This window comes from Gossypium raimondii, chromosome 2 (assembly GCF_025698545.1).
Source record: "Gossypium raimondii isolate GPD5lz chromosome 2, ASM2569854v1, whole genome shotgun sequence".
NCBI lineage: Eukaryota > Viridiplantae > Streptophyta > Magnoliopsida > Malvales > Malvaceae > Gossypium > Gossypium raimondii.
In genome coordinates this window covers 10,541,625-10,548,394 of record NC_068566.1, presented here as the reverse complement: position 1 = coordinate 10,548,394, position 6,770 = coordinate 10,541,625, and the positions used below count along the sequence as shown (strand labels likewise).

General features: G+C 32.5%; 1 long non-coding RNA gene across 1 annotated transcript; it reads left to right on the top strand.

The window, feature by feature from the left end:
* Positions 1-214: 214 nt before the first annotated feature.
* LOC105788011 (uncharacterized) lies at positions 215-4,898 on the top strand. Its single transcript, XR_008192086.1, has 2 exons — positions 215-546; positions 822-4,898. It is a non-coding gene; the product is annotated as an uncharacterized LOC105788011 (long non-coding RNA).
* Positions 4,899-6,770: the final 1,872 nt, after the last annotated feature.

The following is a 6,770-nucleotide window of genomic DNA, read 5'->3' as shown; positions in this document are numbered from 1 at the left end:
TAATAACAAATTTAACTTTAAATTTTACATATTATATTGATTTAGTAATGATTTTAAAAAATAAAACCTCAATTTACAATTCGATTTTGTCGGTATTCTAAAAAATTAAAATAAATATATAAAAATACATAAATATTTTAAATACATATTAAATTTAAAATATATATATAAAAGAAAAAGATGGCTTTGACAAATAATGATAATACATAATGGCTCCAATTATTTTCCATTTGTTGAAGCGGAGGGAAAGTTTCAGCAATGGCGGCCATGAATCTCGTTTCAGCTAGGGTTCACTCTTTCAATTAAAGGTCAGTAAAGGGTTTTCAATTTCGAAATCCAAGGGCTACAAATTGGGAGCACGAGCTACTTTGGTAGAACCCGGACCAAGAGGAGATGGTTCTTCGGCGACTCTGTAGGCGTCGAGAGGGGACCTTGCGACGGGCCTTCAGGCGGAGGCCAAGGCCATGGCACGAGCCGTCAATGCCTCCTTTTACAGCCTCGAGCTTCTTGCCAACAAGTATGGGTCACGACTCACGACCTGTCCAGGTTAGGCCCCAGAAAATATGGAAAAAATAAAAACTGAAAATTGACTAATAATAATAGTAATGTTCAGTTCGATATGGATTTGATTCATTTGATTAATAATAATTGACTATATTATATTTGAATCTATTCTAACGGTTGGAAGCGTGATGGATAGTTACAAGCTGAAATACTAATTTTATTACACAAATACAATTATCTTTTTAATTCTATACTGCTGCTAGTTTACAACTCTCTTCACTCACAAAACCTTTTCTTTTTCTTACTATTTTTTTCAGGATCTATTATACCAACACATGAACTATATTTATAATAAAGTTTTAATCGACATTAACAATTTTTGCCGCCTAAGACTATTCAAACATTATTGTCATAATTATCCTATCATCCTTAACCTTTAATATTTCATGAACCTTCCAGCACATTTATCATTATCATCATTTTAGTCCCTGCTGCCTCGTTATTGATTTTTCAAGCTGCAGACCAATTTTGACAGCTTACTATCCACCTTGCAAGCCAGTCTCTTTGTTGCCTCATCTACATACTTAAGACTTAAGAAATCATTAGTCAGTTGCCGCTTACTAATCCACGTTGTCTGCATACTTAGCCGACTTTAAAAGTCGGTTTGATTTCTAACACTCCCCCTTAAATCGAGCTTTTCATTCTAATCTTTTCTTTGATTTTATAGAATACGTCCGCTTTCAATGGCTTCGTAAAAAGGTCTGTCAATTGATCTTCTGTTCTGTAGTAAACTAACTCCAGTTTTTTATTCTTCACATGCTCTTGAATAAAATGATACTTCGTATCGATATGCTTGCTTCTACAATGAGACACTAGATTCTTTGCAAGAGATATTGTGGACTTGTTGTCAATACAAATTCTAATTGGACTTTCTTTTATAATAGATAATTCACTCGAAATATTCTTCAACCAAATTGCTTAACATTTGCATGTTGCAACAACCATGTATTCTACTTCTCATGTTGAGAGAGTTATTGTTTGTTGCTGTTTCGATGACCATGAAAATGTTGCGGAGCCAATATGGAATAAATATTTGGATGTGCTTTTACGATCATCCAAGTCACCACCATAATCACTATCTGAATAACCAACCAATTTTGAAATCTGTGAGAGCGTATAAAATAAAACATGATCCATCGTACCTTTGATGGATCTCAAAATTCTCTTTATTGCAATCAAGTGATCTTGTTTTGGCTTCTCCATATATCTGCCAACTATTCCCATTGCATGCATAATGTTTGGCCGCATGATAGTCAAGTACCTTAAACTTCCAACCATACTTTTAAAGAACGTTGGATTTACCGACTCTCTAGATAAATCAACGCTTAATTTCATGTATGGTTCTGCTAGCGTGACTACCGACTTGCAATGTTTCATTCTAAATATTCCATCTTTCATTTGTTTCAATTTAACTCCAAGAAAGTATGACATTTCACCAATACCTGTCATTTCAAATTATTTAGTCATAGCTTTCTTAAATTCATTGAACATACCTGGATTGTTTCCCATGAAAATCATATCATCCACGTATAAGCACACGATCATGATGTCATCAACTCCATTTTTCTTCGTATATAGGGCATGCTTGTATGGGTTTTTTGTGAACTCGTTCTTCTGAAAATATTAATCTATTCTTGTGTTTCATGCTTTCGGGGCTTGTTTCAGTCTATATAAAGCTTTCTTCAAGCGATAAACTTTGTCTTACTATCCTTGTTTTCTATATCCAAGTGGTTGTCCAATGTAGAATTCTTCTTCTAGGTAGCCATTAAGGAATGCTCACTTCACATCCATCTAATAAATCTTCCAGTTATTTTGTGATGCAGTTGTCGTGAGAAGCCTTATAGTGTCAATCCTAGCGACCAAAGCAAGTACTTCATCATAGTCCACTCAATATCTTTACTTGTAGCCTTTTGCAACTAGTCTTTCTTTGTATTTCACCACTTTTCCTTCTTTGTTGGTCTTCGTCTTGTACACCCATTTGACTCCAATTGACTATGTCTTTTTGGTAGACTTGTTAACTCCCACGTGTTATTTATTCTTATTGCTACAATTTCTTCATCCATTACCTTCTTCCATTTGACATTTCCAATTGCATCTTCATATGTTATTGGATCACATTCTGACATTAAACAGAATAATGAATAATGAATAATGTAAAGAGAATAGCCCTCTATAAAAGGCTATCAGATTGAGAATGGAAGGCAGAACTTGATATACCCATTTGAGTTGTTTCTCCAAATTTTCCAAAAAGTATCTCAAAATTTTTAAGTTTACAAAATTTAATTTTTAAGTTTCCAAATTTTCAAACTAAGTTTTCAAATTACAAATATCTCATTACCAATCTGATCCTCAGATCTTCAATACTTACTAGTATCAAAGCCAAGGAGGAGCAAATATTTCTAAGTTTAAGAAAAGATTCAATTTGTTTTCAATATTTCCGAGTTCTGGTTTAACTATCTTAATTAATGTATTATTATTTTGCTGAGAATTGATACAGTGTCCAGTTAGCCATGGGTTAGGCGTGTCAAGGACTAAGTATACCTGTAAGCAACTTAATTAATTCAGAGATCTAGATAGTAGAACCCCCTGTAGGAAATAAAAAACAAAGAATGTTTCCTTTCCTTAGAAGTACCAATTCTTTTGCTAACTTTGTTTCTAATCAATCCCAAGAATCTGACCAAACCTCAAACAACACTGTTAATGAACAAGAAGAACATTATAAAAATATTCCCCTCTCAAGAAGAACAAAAAAGAATCTGTAAAGGACTCTTTCAAGAGTTCCAACAAACCAAGTTTACAAGGAAACAACTTTTGAAAATTTAAATGATTTTTGCAGTTATGTTATAAAACCAAAAGAAAGGAGTTTACCTATTCAAAAAGAACATGAAACAATCCAATTATTAAATAAATTTGTCATTAATAAACTCAAAGAACAAAGATACAAATATATCCATTTTGGATTAGTCTAGGTTAGGGTCAAACCTCTTAGTGTTGAAGCCACTAAAAATACCTCAATTTTAGTAGTATTAAGAGACTAAAGACACATTATGTTTAATGACTCATTATTAGGAACTATAGAAACAAGCCTATGTATAGGCCCAATACATTTTAATTGTTATCCAAATTTTATGGTTTCTTTGACTGAAAAAAATATTTTACAATCTTTGACCCTCCAAATACATACCCATAACTACAAAATGCTTCCTGGTACGGAAGTATTAACATTAGTTTATAGACTCCATTTCAAAGCTATGTATTCTGTTGTTAATACCAAGGCTTTACTCCAAATCCCAAAAGAAGAAACCCTCTGAATAGAGACAGACACCACAAGATCTCATACCACAATCCCAAGAACAATACAATGGCAAAAGATAAACCTTCCTGGTAAGTGGAAACTTGAAGGTGCTACAGATCCCGTGGCACCAACCCCAATAAGAAATACTTCATTAAGTGAAATTTCTCAGCACCAAGATGGCACAGTTGAATTAAAATTCAATAGGCCACAAAGAATGCCTCCAAGATACTCCTTCGAAATAGGAAGTACCAACACAGCTTTTAGGAGGTTAAATATAGAAGAAGAATCAAATCCAGAAACACAAACAGTAGATTTTAGGACAGCCAGAGCCTCTGTCTCTTCTATCCCAACAACATTTAGGAGCAATTTACAAGGAATAGATAATTCCTCAAATATAGTTCAACCTATCTATGCCAGACAGGAAGAGAGTCCCCAAAATTCACCAAATATGTCACCAACATATTCATCAATGACTAATAATGCTGTAAGACCCAATATTTGCTCGGCCCATTTTTTAATAACAATAAAAACAAAAATTATTAAAAGTCAGGCAGTTCATAATCATACAGACCAAATCGACACGGCCCAAACCTAAATTACCAACCCAAAATCAAACCCGAATAACCCTAGCCCAAAACCGAAGCGGCCCAATGAAAAAGCTAAAACCCTAGCAGCTCCAAGCGCCATTCTCCCCTGCCATGCCTTCACCTGCTGCACGTCGCCGCGTCACCTTACGGCCGTACCTGTAAATACACACACATAAGAGCAGCAAAAAACGACAGAAAGGGGGCAACAGAGGGGATTTGGGATTGATTTTTATTTTTTTCTTCTCATTTTTCTGTAATTCTGGCTATAAAGAAGCCAATACAAACACTGTAAAAAGGGGGGATGGAAGAAAAAAAAAGGAGAAGATTTGGGAGATTTTCTTTTCGTTTTTTACTGTTTTCTTTCTCTTTTTGCTTCTTTGTTATGAACACACAGATACACACATATTGAAATACAAAAACAAAGGAAGAAATCGAATACCCTTTTTTTGGAAGATGATTCTCAGTTTTTTTATTTTCTTTTTCGTTTCGTTTTATGCAAAAATAATAAAAAGAGAACAGAGAAGGGAAGATTCACCTTTAGGTCAACCGTCGCATCCCTGTCCGCTTCGTCACGATCAGAGTTTGGACGGGGATCGTGAGTTTCCGAATGATGGCATGTTCGAGCGGCGGCAGAAGTTAGGGCAAAACCCTAGCAAAGGAAAGGGCAGCATTTTTTAGCAAAATGAATACTACTTACGTTTTTTAGAACTGTTTTATTTTAATAATGATGCAATACGACGCCGTTTAGCGGCCTTAGACCCGCGTGGTGACCCGACCCGAGGGAAGGATCCGCGCGCTTTGGGTCTAATGGGATTATTGCGCAACAAGCCCCTCTGCATTTGCTTTTCATTTCAATTCAGTTTTTTTTCTTCATTTTTTACTTGTTACCTGGCATTTAATTCTAGTTTCATTTAAATCCATGGTAGAACGGCGCCGTTTTCGCGGACGGGATTTGAGCGCAGAGATTCGTGTGTTTATTTACTGTTTTAGTCCCCTAATTTTGAATCGATTGCAATTTTAACCCTTCAAATGTTTTAATTTTGATTTAATCGTTTTTTTAGTTATGTTTACTATTATTTTTATTGTTCTTTTTAATCTTTTTTTTCGTTTTTTTGCTATGATTCTTACATTTTTATTTGTTTACACCTTTTATTTATTTATTTATTTATTTTGTTATTATATTTTATTATTTTAAATCTTTTGTAATTAATGATATTCAATTTTGCTTATGTATTTTTATTTGTGAATTAAATTCATTGTTTTAGTATTTTAGATATATTATCATATATTTGTTTTTTTAAATTTGTCACATATTATTTTTAAAATGTTGTCTTACTACGATACATTAGTATTTTATCATGCATTTTTATTATTTAATGTTATTTATATAATAATTTATTTTGTATAATCGATCAATGATTTCAAATTATATTCTTTTATACCAATGTCTATATATTTTACTTAAGCAAAATATTCCAATGTATATTATTATATATTATTATTTACAATATGCTTATGAAATATTCATTCTAAATCCATGCTTGTATGTCTTACAATATTCACTTCAAAATTCATTCGAAAAAACTTATTTTATTTAACATCATTCTTAATTTTCTTTTAAATCTACTTCCAAACTCAAATGTATCGTTGCCTTTTTTAAATCATTATTGAGTTGATATATTCCTTACCTTAATGTGTCATTTGAAATTGATTATTGATTCTTTTAATTTTTAATTGTTAATGTTGGTATTTGCTTAATCTGCTTAAAATTACTATTGTTATTTTTATTTGAATTTACCTATTGCTCGCTTAATATTTTTGCGTACAATTGGATTGCAAGTTATTCTATTACATTGTACATTTGTGTTCAATTGTATCATATTCGTTTTAAAAATAATGTTTCATTAAAGCATTAGAATCATTTTATTTCACAAATTTTCAAAAAAGCTATGTGTTCACGATTCTTGAGATAATTGTGCCCTAACTTATTGGGCTTCGATTCTTCTCGTAGAACTCGAATAGCTAAGTGTTTTTTTAAACCATACAATTTCTAAACAAAGCTTTTCAGGATGTCAAAATGTTGGATCCTAACTTAATGGATCTAATGTTTTGCTACCTCGAATCAAAGATTTTTAAAATAAAGGCAATATTTGATATATTTAGGAATTTCGAGAGATGGAACCCTAACTTACTTGATTATGATTTCTCGATTGACTCAAATAATCAAATATCCTTCTTAAAACGTATTTTTTTTAAAAAAAGGGACGAATCTAACTTTGAAAATTGAACTGTTGCACTTTAACTCACTGAGTGTGGCGGTTTAT